Genomic DNA, 18,329 nt, shown 5'->3' on the forward strand with positions numbered 1-18,329 from the left:
TTTGATTTTCTTGTTTGTGCCTCCTTTACTCATTTGTAAAATGGTGATCAAAATAGTGTCTTCCTCATAAGTTTCTTGGTGATTATGTAAGTTTTTATCCAGACAAAGCTTATAATAATGTCTGGTACAAGGTAAATCCTCAAAAATCCTGGGCTACTTGAACTATATGTGATGCTTCTGAAATCTTGAATTTACACCTGTGTATTTAACCTGCATTTATTCAAATTTGACTTCTGGAAACTATTTTATAGATAGATGTCTCCTTTCTGAGTGAGCCATTAGGTTTGGGGAGTATTTCATCACCAGAGTTTATTAATCTGGATGCTTCCAGATATTTACCTGTAACATTAAAAACTGCTTTTGTACTAAGTACAAGATAAAATATAAAACCCAAGCAACATCAATTCATTACAAAAAGAGTGATGAAATTTGCACTTATGATTCTTTTGACATTTGATATTCATGAAAATTCAACAATCATATTTTGCAGTGCCCAGATCACTGACAGGTCACACAGCAGAGATGTTCGTAAAGTCTGATTTCGCCCTTTGGCTTGTTCCTTAACCTATATGATTCTCAGATTCTTCACTCTGGAGTGAGAATAACAATGGGAAGACTGGGTGAGCTAACTTATGTGAAGTATTTAGCACAGTGCCCAGTACTGATGGACATTCATGCATATTAACTACTGTTTGTATTATTTATTGATAATACACCTTTGATAGAAAGCTAAATAATTAGGTTATTATCATCTAATCAGAGAGATTATAAGATCAGTGTCTAAACAATCCCAACATAGATGTACAGAAAGCCACCCATTTGGAAGGCCAGTTTAAACCAGTTGGAATAAATTAACCATAAGTAAAGAGAGGGCATGGCTATTCAAACAGAAGTCAGAACCACACTGAAGCATAGAGAACTAGGAGCCATGAGGCAGACAGAAGCTGTGAGAATCCATAGGAGATGGTCTTCACTATCCATAGGACATGATCTTGTGGCCCACAGACTCAGTATGCAACCCCAAGGCAGGGCTTGCTGAATCATGGAAAGTCCCTTGAATTACCTTAGCTGAGGGTCTTGCACCCTCATCCAGGTTCCTTGGTTGTGATTTATTTCTAAAGCCCTCCTTATGATGCTTCCAACTTCCCATGTAGCTTGATTTAAACTGACATTCCTGGTCTGGGGTCCTTTAAGTTGTGAGAGTGAGTCTCTTGGGGTCTAAACACCCAGACAAGAGTCAACAATGGAACCCCAAACCATTCAAAGACCTTCTTAGTTAATTTTCTCTTAGAAAATTCCATCATACCACCTCTTCACATTTCTATAGTATATAACAGGTATATTAATATATAAAGTCTATAAAGATGTAGATGACACTTAATTTCAGATCTTCCAACTCTAAGCCAAATATTCTTTCCATTATGAAAAATGTAAGAAGAGTCTTTTCTGTGGGTCAAACAGAAGAAACTTAATTTTATTCTTTTTCATAGATACTTGAAGCAGAGGATTAGAGGATCACTGAATATCCTAAAACCCAGATGTGAATAAAAGAAAGGACTAGGTTAAGTATTCTATCATTTACACCTAAAAATAGTCAACCAAACTAAAGTGCAATTCAATTAGAGCACTAACTCATGTCCAAGGCAAATGGCTACCCTGAAAGCAAAGCTTGGGCCAAAGGAGTGTGCTCTCAGCGCCTACTAGTGGTTATCTTCTAGCATTGCATAGCTGTAAAAAAGTTTTCTGTATAAAGGAGCTGTGATTTGTAGAAAAACATGATTAACCTCAACTTCACACATGACAAATAGTGATAATTAAGCTAAACTAGATTGTACATTTTTGTGACAGTTTTCTTTACATATTAAAAAAGATGCATCTCTGTAGTAACCAAACATGAAAACAAAGGATGTATATGAAATTACTTTTGTAAGAATATTCTTTTAAAAATGAGGTACTGTTAGCCAGGCACGGTGGCCCACACATGTAATCTCAGCGGCTTGGCAGCCTGAGGGAGGAAAATCACCAAATTAGTGAGACCCTGTCTCAAAATGGGGAGGACTGGAGATGTGGCTTAGTGGTTAAGCACCCATTTTGATAACAGGTTCAATCCCTGGTACCAAAAGAGAGAGAGAGAGAGAGAGAGAGAGAGAGAGAGAGAGAGAGAGAGAGAGAGATATCAGGTGCTTTTAATCGAATTTTTTTCAGTGTTTGGGATCAAACCCAGGACCCTTTGCATGCTAAGCAAGTGCTCTACCATTGATTTATAACCCCAATCCCAAAAGGATCCCTTTTCAAAATATAGATTCTTTTGGTAGATTTTAAATATTGACAAAAATCCCACATACATATCATTTTTAAAATATTATAATATAAACTCATAGTGCAAACAAGTGTATCAAAGGAGGCTTTAAAATGAAATGCCCTGTGCATTGGGGGTTTTGTCTATTTTGTTCATCACTGAAACCCCAGAATGTGCTACAGTGCCCAACACTCAATACATATCAGTTGAATGGAGCTGAATTGAAGGGGAAAAGAGACAAAGACAGAGACAGAAACAGAAACAGACAGAGAATTGAATTTGCAAGCCTCCCAAGGTTCACTAGGATGGGAATCTGAAGATATGGTGTAAAATAAACCAGGAAGGATGAGAACTGGTTTAGGGAGTGGGCAAGACCCTTTGTGGTCTTAATTATCCACCTGCTGTCTCTAGGAAAGTAGTGCCTTCTCCAATAGAAGAGATGTGTACTGCTCAGCCCTCAATCCAAAAAAGTCTCCAGGTACCTAGAGATGCTGGCCTCAATCAATATATCTCCATCCAAGAAAAGCTGCACCATCCCACACTACTTCCATCTAGAACATCAAATTTAGCTACTAAGCTGGATGTGGCCGCATGTGCCTTTAGTTCCAGCTACTTGGAAGGCTGATGCAGGAGGATCACTTAAACCCAGAAGTTCAAGACTAGCCTGAGAAATATAGCAATAACTCACCTCAAAAAAAAAAAAAAAATTAGCTACTAGGGGAAAAAAAATGCCTTTTCGAAGTCCCATTTCTTGGCCTTTTTCACACAATTATAATACCTTTCAGAAGCCCTTTTCTAATTTGCCCTTCTTCAGCTTAAACAAAAATAATGAAAAATGAAATAACTCATGTTTTAGGTTTGAGTACTCTTTTCTGTCTTCAAACAACCAATTCTATTTATCCACTTCTCTTCCAGAAGTCTCAGAATACATTGGATGATATCATGTCTAACTCAACCTCTGAGATCATGCTTTCTGAAGAACACCAAAAGTCCTCATTTTAAGCCCAAACTAGAAATCACATTTTCTTAAAATATAATAGTAATACTCCATTTATGTTAGATGTGTCAAAATGAATTCTATTGTCATGTGTGACTGATTAGAACAAATTTTAAAATTAAAAATATGATAGTAATAAAGAATGTATCAAATGGAAAAAATGAGAAAATAATCTAACTAAAACTCCACACCATTAAATTCTCTAGCTTAGACACAGAGCAGGTGTTTCCATTTAGCTACCTAGGACATTGAAATAAAAAGCTTTTGTCCAAAAAAAAAGCAATTTGTCAAATTTTAAGTCCTGTAACTGAAAACATAGGCACTATAAAATAGTCAAAACAATCAGGTAACTTCTTTTACATACTGTTCCATTAAAAAATGTTGAAAAGTCTATTGTTGTGATCATGCCAACTGTTTCTTACATAAATAACAATTCTACTTCATTATCCTGCATGGGGACATTCTTGGGCACATGACCCAAGGGGACATTGGAGCAGGTAGCTACAGGCATTCAGATGGACCTCAGCTCCATCACTTACTAGTTGTGTGATCTTGGGCAATTATTTAACATTTTTCTTGTCAGGTAACTGTGTTAAGTGACTAATACTCTATTTCTTGCCAGTAAAACTGTATTGACATAGTAACTATTTCCTAATAGCTGTGAGAATTAAAGATGTTTCTTCATGTAAAATGCTTGTAGAAGTGCCTAAGACAGATTAAGATATCTTAATATAATATTATAAAAATATTAGCTCCTATACCAAAACTAGTTAACCAGTTGGTCATAAGCATGTTTGTAAACAAAATCTTAACCTTCATATAAATTTCATAGCAATGAAATCCAAAACATTTCATTATCTGGTAGCACCTGAATGAGACTTTGAAAAGTTAGAAATGACATTTCTTCTCCAACAATAAGGACTTTTTATCAGCTAAGATAATTCTAGCACACGGCCCCCCATCCCCCACGCTCCCCTCTTTTCCATGGAGATTTAAAACTAGATAGGATTCCTTTTTAATTCCACTGAAGATATTGTTGCAAAAATCATCTCAGCCACTAGAGGGCTCTCACAGATTCCCAATTACACTAGATAAAAGTGACTTGATAAAAAATAGCACGAATGAATATCACAAAATACCGACAACGAAAGTACAATGAATCAGACATAACTTTCCTATGTTCATATATGTATGATCAGTGTAACTGCACATCATGTACAACCACAAGAGTGGGAAGTTATACTCCATGTATGTATTATACTTCAAAATATGTTCTACTGTCGTGTATAACTAAAAGGAACAAATAAAAAGAAATAATTTGAAGATATGAATTGCAAAGTTCTATGTCAAAAAATCTGTATCATTGGGGTTTGGTATTCCTGAATATGTATACATGTATTTAAATATATATATATATATATACTGAAATGTTAACAAATTCCTTGGAGTAGTGAAATTAAAGGGTTTATTTTTTTTGCTTGTGCGCGCACGTGTGTGTGTACATTGTTGTTATTTATTCTGTGCAGGGGATTGAACCCAGGTCTTCATGTATGCTAGGCAAGTACTCTACCACTGAGCTACATACCCAGCCCTTTTGATTTCTGAGATAGGATCTTATTAAGTTGAACTTGGAATCCTCCTGCCTCAACCCCCTAAGTAGCTGGGATTTTAGGTGTGTGCTACCACACTTGGCTGAATGATTTTTTAAAGAGACAGTGTCTTGCTATGTTGCCCAGGCTGGCCACAAACTCCTAGGATCCTTCTGCCTCACCTTCCCAAAAAGCTGGGACTATAGGTGTGTAGCATCACACCTGGCTAGCATGAATTTTTCAACAAATAAACCAACTATATGCTAACTCAAGATACTCATTTTAAATCAAAAAACACAAATAGGGTAAAAGTCAGCCAGGCGTGATGGTGCATACTTGTAATTCCAGCAACTAGGAGGATGGCAAATTTGAAGCCAGCCTGGGAAATTTAGTGAGACCCTATCTCAAAACAATCCATCGAAAGGGCTGGGGATGCAGCTTAATGGTAGAGTGCTTGCCTAATGTGTGCAGGGTCCTGGGTTCGATTCCAGTACCACAAATAAAAGATGGGACAGAAGAGGGGATGATGATGTAAAAGGTAAAAGTCAAAGGATGGGAAAATATATTCCAAGAAAACAGTAACCAAAAGAGAACTAAGTTGGCTATATTAATATCAGATGAAGTAGACTCTCATTCAAAATCTATTATAAGACACAAAAGATATTGTTTATTTATAAAAGAATCAATTCATCAAGAATATATAAGACTTATGAGACATGGTGGCATACACCTGTAATCCCAGCAGCTAGGGAGGATGAGGAAGGAGGATCACAAGTTCAAAGCCAGCCTCAGCAAAAGAGAGGCACTAAGCAACTTAGTGAGACCCTGTCTCTAAATAAAACACAAAATAGGGCTGGGGATGTGGCTTAGTAGTCGAGTGCCCTTGAGTCCAATTCCCAGTACTCCCTACCAAAAAAATGAATATATAAGAATCATAAACATGTGCACCAAACACAGAACCCCAAAACATATGAAGCAAACATTGACAGAATCGATGGCTCTACGATAGTTGGGAACTGTAACATCCCATTTTCAAGAATGGATACAAAGACCACTAAGGAAATAGAAGACTTAACACACAGTCAACCAATCAGATCCCACAGACATCCAGAACATTCCACTCAACAACAGAATATATTCTTCTCAAATACACACAGGAGTCTCCAAAATAGTTCATTAAGCAAGTCTTGATAACTTTTAAAAGACTGAAATTCACACAGTGTCTTTTCCAACTACAATGGAAACTGGAAATCAATAGCTAAAGTGGAAAAATCCACCAATATGTAAAAATTAAACAATACACTCTTCAATCCACCAATGGATCAAAAAAGAAGCTACAAAGAAATTTAGAAAATACTTTGAACTAAATGAAAATGAAAATACAACATACTAAAACTTATGGGATGAAGCAAGAGAAGGGTTAACATAAAAATGTAGTCATGAAGCATATAGTAAAAAAGAAGAAAGATCTCAGTCCAATAACCAAATAGTATACCTTGAGGAACTATAAAAAGAAGAAACCAAACTCAAAGCTAGGTAGAAGGAAATAATCCATATTAGAGCAGAAGTAAATAAACCATAAGCTAGAAAACTATAGGAAAAAAAATCAATGAAAACAAAAGTTGATTTTTTGGAAAGAGCAACAAAATTAACAATATTTTAGCTAGATCAACTAAGAAAAAAGAGAGGGAAGATTCAAATTACAAAGATCAGAAATAAAAATAGGCATATTTCTATCAATTTCACAAAAATAGAGGGTTTTAAGAGAACACTATGAACAACATCACCAAATTAGATAACCTGGATGAAATAGGCAATTACCTAGAAACACACAATCTACCAAAATGGAATCATGAAGAGCTAGAATATCTGAATAAACCTAAAACTAGTAAGATTAAATCAATCATCAAAAATCTCCCAACAAAGAAAGCCTATTGAGATCCGATGGCTTCACTCATGAATTCTACCAAGCATTTAAAGAACTAGTGACAATCCTTTACAAACCCTTCCAAATAATCAAAAAGGAGGGAGCACTTTCTGATTCTATGAAGCCAGCATTATCCTGACACCAAAACCAGGCAAAGAAACAAGAAAAAATAGAACTATAGACCAATATTTTTATGAATACTGATGCAAAAATCCTCAAAAAAAAAAAATCCTACCAAACCAAATTCAGCAGCATATTAAAAGGATTAGCTGGGCGTGGTGGTGCACACCTGTAATCCCAGTGGCTCAGGAGGCTGAGGCAGGAGTATCTCGAGTTCAAAGTCAGCCTCAGTAACTTAGCGAGACCCTATCTCAGAATAAAAAAAAAAGGGGGCTGGGGATCTGACTCAGTGGTTAAGTGCCCCTTGACTTCAATCCCCAATACAAAAAAAAAAGTGTACACTATGACCAGTGGGATTTGTTCCTAGAATGCAAGATGGCTAAATACATGAAAATCAAACAATGTCATATACCACATTAATAGACTGCAGGGGTGGAACCCCATAATTATCAATCGATGCTGGAAAAAGTACTTGACAAATCAAGACTTGATCATCATAAAAACATCAATAAAATAAGAAAGAACTTCCTCAACAGTATAAATAGATCCATAAATGAAAAACCCACAGCTAACTTTGTACACAACAATGAAAGGCTGGAAGTTTTTCCTCCAAGTTCAGGAATAAGACAAAGATGCTCACTTTCAACACTTCAACATAGTATTAGAAGTTCTAGCCAGAGCAATTAGGCAAGAAAAATTAAAGGAAGAAGCAAAATTCTCTCTAATCACAGATGACATAATCTGATCTATAGTAAACCTTAAAAATATCTCCTTCTCTTCCTCCCTCCCTCCCACACACTAGCAGAATATCTAAAATGAATTCAGTAAAGTTCCAGGATAAAAAAATCAACATGCAAAAGTCAGTTACATTTCTATACACTAACAATAAAACAGTCCAAAATGGAAAGTAAGAAAACAATTCCATTTACAATGCAACAAAAAGAACAAATTATTTAGTAATAAACTTAACTAAGAAGACAGACTTGTGTGCTAAAAACTACAAACATAGCTCAAAGAAATTAAAGAAGACATAAATAACTAGAAAGACATCCCAAGTTCATAGACTGGAATATTTAGTATTGTTAAGATGACAATACTATTCAACACAACCCACAGATTTAGCATGATCCCTATCAAAATCCCAAGCACTTTTTAAAGAAATAGAAAAATCATCATAAAATTCATATGGAATCTCGAAGAACTCCAAATAGTCAAAACAATCCTGAAAAAGATGAACAAACTTGGAAGACTTGTACTCCTTATTTCAGAACTTACTACAAAGCTACAGTAATCCAAACAGGTTGGTAATGGTATTAAGGACCGACATATAGATCAATGGAAAAGAAAGTCCAGAAATAAATGCTTGCATATATGGACAAATAATTTTCAAGAAGGGTGCCAAGACCATTCCGGGGTTAGGGGGAAGGATAGTTTTCTCAATAAATGGTGCTGGGGAAGCTGAATATTCATGTGTCAAAAAAATGAAGTTGAATCCTTATCTTGCATCATATACAAAAATTAAATCAAAATGGATCAAAGGACTAAAATGTAAAACTATGAAATTCTTAGAAGAAAACAAGGAGAAAAGCTTCACATTATATTTGGTAATAATTTCTTGAATATGACACTAAAATCATAAGCAAAAAAAAGCATAAGAAAAAGGTGAACTCGAGTGGATATCTGTTTCTCGGTGAGGCAGTTTTTGCTGCTTATCAATCCCCTGCTCTTTACCCCATTTGTCTGCTGTGATGACCTGCGATCTGCCAGCATATCGACGCCTTTTTTGAGAGCAGATTGCTCACTGTCAGGTGTCTATCACCCGCCATTTGCCTGCCTCTTGCCTGTCCATCGCCTACCTTATCCCTATCCATCACCCAACGCTCGAGGTTCACCTCCTGATCGTCCGACAGCTGCCAGCAGACTGACTGCAGACCGCCAGTGGAGCACCAGCTGCCTGCTGTCGCCTGGAAGTTCACTGTCACATTACCTGCAGGTTTGATTACACGTGGCTGCCGCCATTTTGAGACAACAGCCAGGCCCCGTAGGACTCCTGGCCAGACTGACTGAGCCCCATCTCCAGGATCCCTCAGCCCGACCCACCACTCCTTGCCTCTGGGGCCCTCAAATCAACTGACTGCTCCCTGCTGCCAGGACCCCCAGACCAACTGACTGAGCCCTATCACTGGGAACCCAGACCGCCCGATTGCACCCGGCCTCCAGGATCCCACAACTACACCAAACACACTGGACCCCCAGGACCCTTGCTGGACCAACTGCATCCCGACTCCAGGACCTCCAGCTGACCACGTCCACCCCTGAGCTGTAACTCCCCATTTGCCAACACATTTCGAAACCAGAGTGGCCATCTTGGATAATCCTGGAAGCTGTAGCTCCATCTTCGGGTGGGGCAAATCCCATCCTAAGATGCCTGCTGGAGGCTTGAAGCTCATTGTCAGGTACCTCTCATGCATCAGGCTACTGAACACTGGGAGGTTTCATTAGTATATGACTGTTATACAGTAGATTTTCTTTTTTCTCCTTTTTAAAAAAAATTTAAGTTTTTATTTCTTTACTTTCTTGCTTTCTTTTCCTTTTGTTTACCTGTTCCCTCAGAGTCTCTTTCTCCTTTATTTGCATGCTAACATCCAATTTCTTTTGATTACACTCTCACCCTTTCTATTTTCTAGAACTTCTGTATATTCTTTTCTTATCCCATTAACTGCCATATTCTACATCCCTCTGCATCCTCTTTGTCCTCCATTAGAAACTGCAGACCTTACTGCAAACCTGTTTGTTTTACTGAAGATAACATATGAACTCATTTTGTTTATATGACAATTTTGTTATTGTCCCCATAGGGGCTACTTGGTCTAGGATTGCATAGTATCTGAATGGAGCACTGCTAATATTGATCTCCCCTTAAAGAAAGGGTTTTGGAAACTTAGAGGGCCACTATAAGCCTATAGGGGGAAATCTGCAATACCCCAGATCTACACTGCTAGAGGGGAAGATACATGAACAACATGGAAAAACAAGGGAAGGAAATGATCCAAACAAATCTAGATTCTATATTAATAGAATCCAATGACAGTATGTTAGAAGAAATGTCAGAAAAGGACTTCAGACTATACATAATTAAGATGATTCGCAAAGCAAAGGATGAGATAAGAGAGCAAATGCAGGCAATGAATGATAATACGAATAAGCTGAAAGAGCACCTGCAGGAAGCAAAAGATCATTTCAACAAAGAGATAGAGATTCTCAAAAAAAACCAAATGGAAATCCTTGAAATGAAGGAGACAATAAACCAAATAAAAAACTCAATGGAAAAGCATCACCAACAGACTAGACCACTTGGAAGACAGAACCTCAGACAATGAAGGCAAAATATTTAATCTTGATTATAAAGTCGCCCAAACAGAGAAGATGGTAAGAAATCATGAACAGAATCTCCAAGAACTATGGGACATCATGGAAAGACCAAATTTAAGAATTATTGGGATTGAGGAAGGCACAGAGATACAAACCAAAGGAATGAACAACCTATTCAATGAAATAATATCAGAATATTTCCCAAACCTGAAGAATGAAATGGAAAATCAAATACAAGAGGCTTACAGAACACCAAATGCACAGAATCGCAACAGATCCACACCAAGGCACATTATAATGAAAATGCCTAACATTCAAAATAAAGATAGGATTTTGAAGGCCGCGAGAGAAAACATCAGATTACATATAGGGGGAGACCAATACGGATAGCAGCCGACTTCTCAAACCAGACTCTAAAAGCTAGAAGGGCCTGGAACAACATATTTCAAGCTCTCAAAGAACATGGTTGCCAACCAAGAATCCTATACCCAGAAAAACTAACCTTCAGATTTGAAGATGAAATAAAATCCTTCCATGATAAACAAAAGTTAAAAGAATTTACAAATAGAAAGCCTGCACTACAGAATGTTCTCAACAAAATATTCCATGAGGAGGAAATGAAAAACAACAATGGAGGTCAGCAAAGGGAGGAACTACCTTAGAGAAAAACCACTCAAAGGAGAAACCAAGCCGACTTAAAAACCAAAAATAAGCCGAATGACTGGGAATACAAATCATTTCTCAATAATAACCCTGAACGTTAATGGCCTAAACTCCTCAATCAAAAGACATAGACTGGCAGAATGGATTAAAAAGAAAGACCCAACAATATGCTGCCTGTCAGAGGCTCATCACATAGAAAAAGACATCCACAGACTAAAGGTGAAAGGATGGGAAAAAACCTACCACGCACGTGTACTCAGTAAAAAAGCAGGGTTTTGCATCTTTATATCAGATAAAGTGGACTTCAAGCCAAAGTTAGTCAGAAGGGATAAAGAAGGACATTTCATACTGCTTAAGGGAACCATAAATCAGGAAGACATAACGATAGTAAATATTTATGCCCCAAACAATGGTGCATCCCTGTACATCAAACAAATCCTTCTCAATTTCAAGAATCACATAGACCACAACACAATAATTCTGGGCGACTTTAACGCACTGCTGTCACCACTAGATAGATCTTCCAAACAAAATCCAACCAAAGAAACCATAGAACTCAATAACACAATCAATAACCTAGACTTAATAGACATATGTAGAACATTCCATCCATCAACGAGTGGATACACTTTCTTCTCAGCAGCACTTGGAATCTTCTCAAAAATAGACCATGTGTTATGCCACAAAGTAGCCCTTAGGAAATGCAAAAAAATAGAGATACTGCCTTGTGTCTATCAGATCATAATGGACTGAGAGTAGAAATCAATGACAAAATAAAAAAAGGAAATTACTCCAAGACTTGGAGACTAAATAATATGCTATTGAATGAAACATGGATAACAAAAAACATCAGGGAGGAGATTAAAAAATTCTTAGAGGTCAATGAGAATGATGATACAACATATCAAAATCTCTGGGACACTATGAAAGCGATACTAAGAGGAAAATTCATTGCATGGAGCACATTCCAGAAAAGAATGAAGAGTCAACAATTAAATGACCTAACATTACAGCTCAAAGCCCTAGAAAAAGAAGAACAGAATAACAGCAAAAGTAGTAAAAGACAGGAAATCATTAAAATCAGAGCTGAAATCAATGAAATTGAAACAAAAGAAACTATTAAAAAAATTGACATAACAAAAAGTTGGTTCTTTGAGAAAGTAAACAAAATAGATAAACCCTTAGCCACACTAACAAAGAGAAGGAGAGAGAAGACTCAAATTACTAAAATACATGATGCAAAAGAAATATCACAACAGACACCACTGAGATACAGAATGAGAAGCTACTTTGAAAATCTGTATTCCAACAAAATAGAAAGTACCGAAGACATCAACAAATTTCTAGAGACATATGCTCCGCCCACACTGAACCAGGAGGACATACACGATTTAAACAGATCAATATCAAGCAATGAAATAGAAGCCATTAAAAATCTACCATCCAAGAAAAGCCCAGGACCAGACGGATTCTCAGCTGAGTTCTACAAGACCTTCAAAGAAGATCTCATTCCAATACTTCTCAAAGTATTCCTGGAAATAGAAAAAGAGGGTACCCTACCAAACTCATTCTATGAAGCTAATATCACCCTCATACCCAAACCAGGAAAAGACACATCAAGGAAAGAAAATTTTAGACCAATATCCTTGATGAATATAGATGCAAAGATCCTTAACAAAATATTGGCAAACCATATCCAAAAACATATTAAGAAAATCGTGCACCACAATCAAGTGGGGTTCATCCCTGGAACGCAAGGATGGTTTAACATCTGTAAATCAATAAACGTAATCCATCATGTCAATAGACTTAAGGATAAGAATTATGATTATTTCCATTGATGCAGAAAAAGTGTTCAACAAAATACAACACCCCTTCATGCTCAAAACACTAGAAAAAAATAGGGATAGTAGGAACATACCTGAACATTGTAAAGGCTATTTATGCTAAGCCCATGGCCAACATCATTCTTAATGGAGAAAAACTGAAACCATTCCCTTTAAAAATGGGAACAACACAGGGGTGTACTCTTTCTCCACTTCTATTCAACATTGTCCTCAAAACTCTAGCCACAGCAATTAGGCAGACTAAAGAAATTAAAGGGATACGAATAGGAAAAGAGGAACTTAAGCTGTCACTATTTGCGGATGACATGATTCTATATTTAGAGGATCCAAAAACCTCCTCCAGAAAACTTCTGGACCTCATCAATGAACTCAGCAATATAGCAGGCTATAAAATCAACACACATAAATCTACAGCATTTTTATACGCAAGCAATGGAACAGCTGAAAGGGAAATGAGGAAAACAATTTCATTTGCAATAGCCTCAAAAAAAAAATAAAATACTTTGGCATCAATCTAACCAAAGAGGTAAAAGATCTCTACAATGAAAACTACAAAACACTGAAGAAAGAAATTAAGGAAGACCTTAGAAGATGGAAAGATCTCCCATGTTCTTGGGTAGGCAGAATTAATATTGTCAAAATGGCCATACTACCAAAAGTGCTATACAGATTCAATGCAATTCCAATTAAAATCCCAATGACGTACCTCACAGAAATAGAGCAAGCAATCATGAAATTCATCTGGAAGAATAAGAAACCCAGAATAGCTAAAGCAATCCTTAGCAGGAAGAATGAAGCCGGGGGTATCGCAATACCAGAACTTCAACTACACTACAAAGCAATAGTAACAAAAACGGCATGGTATTGGCACCAAAATAGACAGGTAGATCAATGGTACAGAATAGAGGCCACAGACACAAACCCAAATAAATACAATTTTCTAATACTAGACAAAGGTGCCAAAAATATGCAATGGAGAAAAGATAGCCTGTTCAACAAATGGTGCTGGGAAAACTGGGAATCCATATGCAACAGAATGAAACTAAACCCCTATCTCTCACCCTGCACAAAACTCAACTCAAAATGGATCAAGAACCTTGAAATCAGACCAGAGACCCTGCATCTTATAGAAGAAAAAGTAGGTCCAAATCTTCACCTTGTTGGCTTAGGATCAGACTTCCTTAACAGGACTCCCATGGCACAAGAAATAAAAGCAAGAATCAATAACTGGGATAGATTCAAACTAAATAGCTTTCTCTCAGCAAAGGAAACTATCAGCAATGCAAAGAGAGAGCCCACAGAGTGGGAGACTATCTTTGCCAATAATACTTCAGAGAGAGCGCTAATTTCCAGAATATATAAAGAACTCAAAAAAACTCTACACCAAGAATACAAATAACCCAATCAACAAATGGGCTAAGGAAATGAACAGACACTTCACAGAAGAAGATGTACAAGCAATCAACAGATACATGAAAAAATGTTCAACATCTTTAGTAATAAGAGAAATGGAAATCAAAACTACACTAAGATTCCATCTCACCCCAATTAGAATGGCAATTATCAAGAATACAAGCAACAATAGGTTTTGGAGAGGGTGTGGGGAAAAAGCCCCACATTGCTGGTGGGGCTGCAAATTAGTGCAGCCACTCTGGAAAGCAGTGTGGAGATTCCTCAGAAAACTTGGAATGGACCTACCATTTGACCCAGCTATCCCACTCCTCGGCCTATACCCAAAGGACTTAAAAATCAGCATACTACAGAGATACAGCCACATCAATGTTCATAGCTGCCCAATTCACCATAGCCAGACTGTGCAACCAACCTAGATGTCCTTCAATTGATGAATGAATAAAGAAACTGTGGTATATATATACAATGGAATATTACTCAGCTATAAAGAATAATAAAATTATGGAATTTGCAGGCAAATGGATGAAATTGGAGAATATCATATTAAGTGAGATAAGCCAATCTCAAAAATCCAAAAGAGGAATGATCTCACTGATAAGCGGATGGTGACACTTAATGGAGGGTGGGAGGGTGACACTTAATGGAGGGTGGGAGGGTGACAAGAATGGAGGAAGGAGGGACTATATAGAGGGAAAAGAGAGGTGGGGGGGAGGAAAAAAATAACGGAATGAATCAAACATCATTATGTAAATATATGAATATGCAAATGGTATGCTGTTACTCCATGTACAAACTGAAACAACATGTATCCCATTTGTTTACAATAAAAATAAATTTAAAAAAAAAGAAAGAAAAAGGTGAACTCTCAACATTTAAAATCTATGTATCAAGCCAGGTGTGGTGGCTCATACCTGTAATTCCAGCAACTCAGGAAACAGGCAGGATTGCAAGTTCAAGGCCAGTCTCAGCAACTTAGCAAGGCCCTGACACAAAATAAAACATAAAAGTTGTGTATGTCCTCCTCGTTCAGTTTAGGTAATTCATATGTCTCTAGAAACTTGTTGATGTCTTCGAGGTTTTCTGTTTTGTTGGAGTATAGATTTTCAAAATAGTTTCTAATTATGTTTTGTATTTCACTCGTGTCTGTTGTGATATTTCCTTGTTCATTCCGAATTTTAGTAATTTGAGTTTTCTCCCTCTTTCTCTTTGTTAGTGTGGCTAAGGGTTTATCAATTTTGTTTATTTTTTCAAAGAACCAACTATTTATTTTGTTAATTTTTCCGATTATTTCTTTTGTTTCAATTTCGTTGATTTCGGCTCCGATTTTAACTATTTCCTGTCTTCTACTACTTTTGGTGTTGGTCTGCTCTTCTTTTTCTAGGGCTTTGAGCTGCAGTGTTAAGTCGTTTATTTGTTGATTTCTACTTCTTTTGTTGAATGCGCCCCTGAAATAAATCTTCTTCTAAGTACTGCTTTCATAGTGTCCCAGAGATTTTGATATGATGTGTCTTTGTTCTCATTTACTTCTAAGAATTTTTTTAAATTTCCCTCCTGATGTCTTCTGTTATCCATTCAGCATATAATAGTGTATTATTTAATCTGCAAGTATTGGAGAAGTTTCTGTTTTTCATTCTGTCATTTCTAATTTCAATCCACTATGATCTGATAGAGTACAAGGTAGTATCTCTATCTTCTTGTATCTGTGGCATATATATACAATGGAATATTACTCCACCATGAAGAATGATAAAATTATGGCATTTGCAGGCAAATGGATGAAATTGGAGGATATCATGCTACGTGAGATAAGCCAATCTCAAAAAACTAAAGGACGAATGATCTCGCTGATAAGCGGATGAGGACATACAAGGAGGGGTAGGAGGGGTTGGCATTATGGTTAGGGTTAGGTTTAGGGTTAGGGATAAGGAGGGGGGCAAGAATGGAGGAAGGAAGGACTGTGTAGAGGGCAAAGTGGGGTGGGAGGGGTGGGGGGGAGGGAAAAAAGTAACAGAATGAATCAAACAACACTGCCCTATGTAAATTTATGATTTTTAATTTAAAAAAAAAGGAAAGAAAATGCACTCTTGATTGGCTAAAAAATAAATAAAACATAAAAAGGGGTGGGGATTGTAGCTCAATGGTGAAGTGCCCCTAGTACCAAAAAATAAAATTCTGCACAAGAAAGGACAACTACAAAGAGTGAAAACAGACCATAGAATGGCATAAAATGTTTGCAAATTATATTAATACATGATTAATATCCAAAATAAGGGCAAGGGGTATAACTGAGTAGTAGTGTGTGCTTAGCATGCAGGAGCTTCTGGGTTCAATCCCCAGGACACCCACCACCCCAGGCCATTAAAAAAAAAAAAAATCAAGAATAAAGAACTCACACAACTAAACAAAATACAACCCAATTTTTAAAGTGGGCAAAATTTTACAAATGACCAATAAAAACACGAAAATATGCCCAACATCCCTAGTACCCATGAAAGTGGAAGTAAAACCACCATGAAAATAACAATTCACATCATTATTGATCAAATGGAAAAAAACACATGCTGGCAAGAATGTGGAGAAACTGGATCCACGCTGTATTCCCAGGCATGTGAAATGATGCAGCCCTGTGGAAGTTTGACAGTTCCCCAAAAAAGTTAAATATAGAATTACCATTTTATCCAGCAATTCCATTCCTAGGTCTATACCCAAGAAGCAGGAACTTATGTACTATAGATATTTGTATGCCAATGTTTATAGCAACATCATTCACACTGTTCAAAGGTGGAAACAACCCAGGGTCCATCAGCAGATGAATGGATAAACAGAATGGAGTATATACATATAATGGAGTATTAGTCACAAGATGAAATTCTGACACATCCAACAACATGGATGTAACTTGAAAACATCATGCTAAATCAAATAAGGCAGACATAAAGGACAAATATTTTTATTCCTCTTGTACCCAGAATAGGCAAATTCAGGATCAGAAAGTAGAATAGACATTTATCAGATACTGAGGATCCAGTTACTGGTACAGAATTGGGAATGATGAAAATGTTTGGAAATACTGGTGACAGTTGCAGAGCATTGCAAATGTACTCAATGACACTGAATTGTAGAGTAAAAATGATTTTATGTTATATATCACCAAAAAATTAAAAATGTGGAGGGTTTTGTAGCTACATTTTAAGATGGCCCCAAGTGGTCCCTGCCTCCAGGTATTCATACCCTTGCATTATACCCTACTATGGAATAATATGCTGAACTCAGTTACCCACTTTTAACAGGATAAGGTGAAAAAAAAGTGGGGGGAGGACAGTGTGTGCCAGGTTAGGTCATAATTGTAGTATTGCTTTCTTTTGGATCACTCATTTGGGTAAATTGAACACCATATCCTGAAGAGCCCTATGGACATATCCACAGTCAGGAACTGAGTGGCTATCAACAGCCACATGAGAGCCCAGAAGCAGATCCTCAAGCATAGACCAGTTTTCACATGATTTTAGCCCCAGGTAACAGCCTAACTGCATTCTTATAAGAGCTAGTCTCTGTATTTCTCTCAGATTCTCTATGACACTTATTGCTTTAAGCTGCTAAATTTGGGGGTGATCTGTTAATGTAGCAAAAACTTATACCTGGGGTAGGGCAAAAAAGCTAAATCAAGAGTTCAAGTATTATGAAATAGAATGATCACAAAATACTGGTATTTTCACCACCTAAATATTATATAAAATTTCATTTTATTTTTTAAAAAGTTTTCAAGTTAATCAGTGTGTAATGAATAACATTGTAAAGGAAAAAAAGAAGAAAATGTCAATGATGGGATACATGGTAGTTTGGTTAACACAGGATATTGAGATAACTTGAATCAAATTTCATTGGCATTAAAAGTTTTTATTTGGAATTTGATCCACAATCTATACAAGTTATTTACAAGACATGAAAATGGAAAACAGCACAAAATACAATTGAGGTATAAGCTAAGAGCACAGTATGTCATGTTTCAATAAATATAATTCAAAATTTGTAAACTAAGTGACCAGATAGATGAGTCATTTTTTAGTAAAACCATATAAAATATTTATTTCACGTGAGGTAG

The sequence above is a fragment of the Sciurus vulgaris genome, assembly GCF_902686455.1.
Source record: "Sciurus vulgaris genome assembly, chromosome: 10".
Classification (NCBI taxonomy): Eukaryota; Metazoa; Chordata; class Mammalia; order Rodentia; family Sciuridae; genus Sciurus; species Sciurus vulgaris.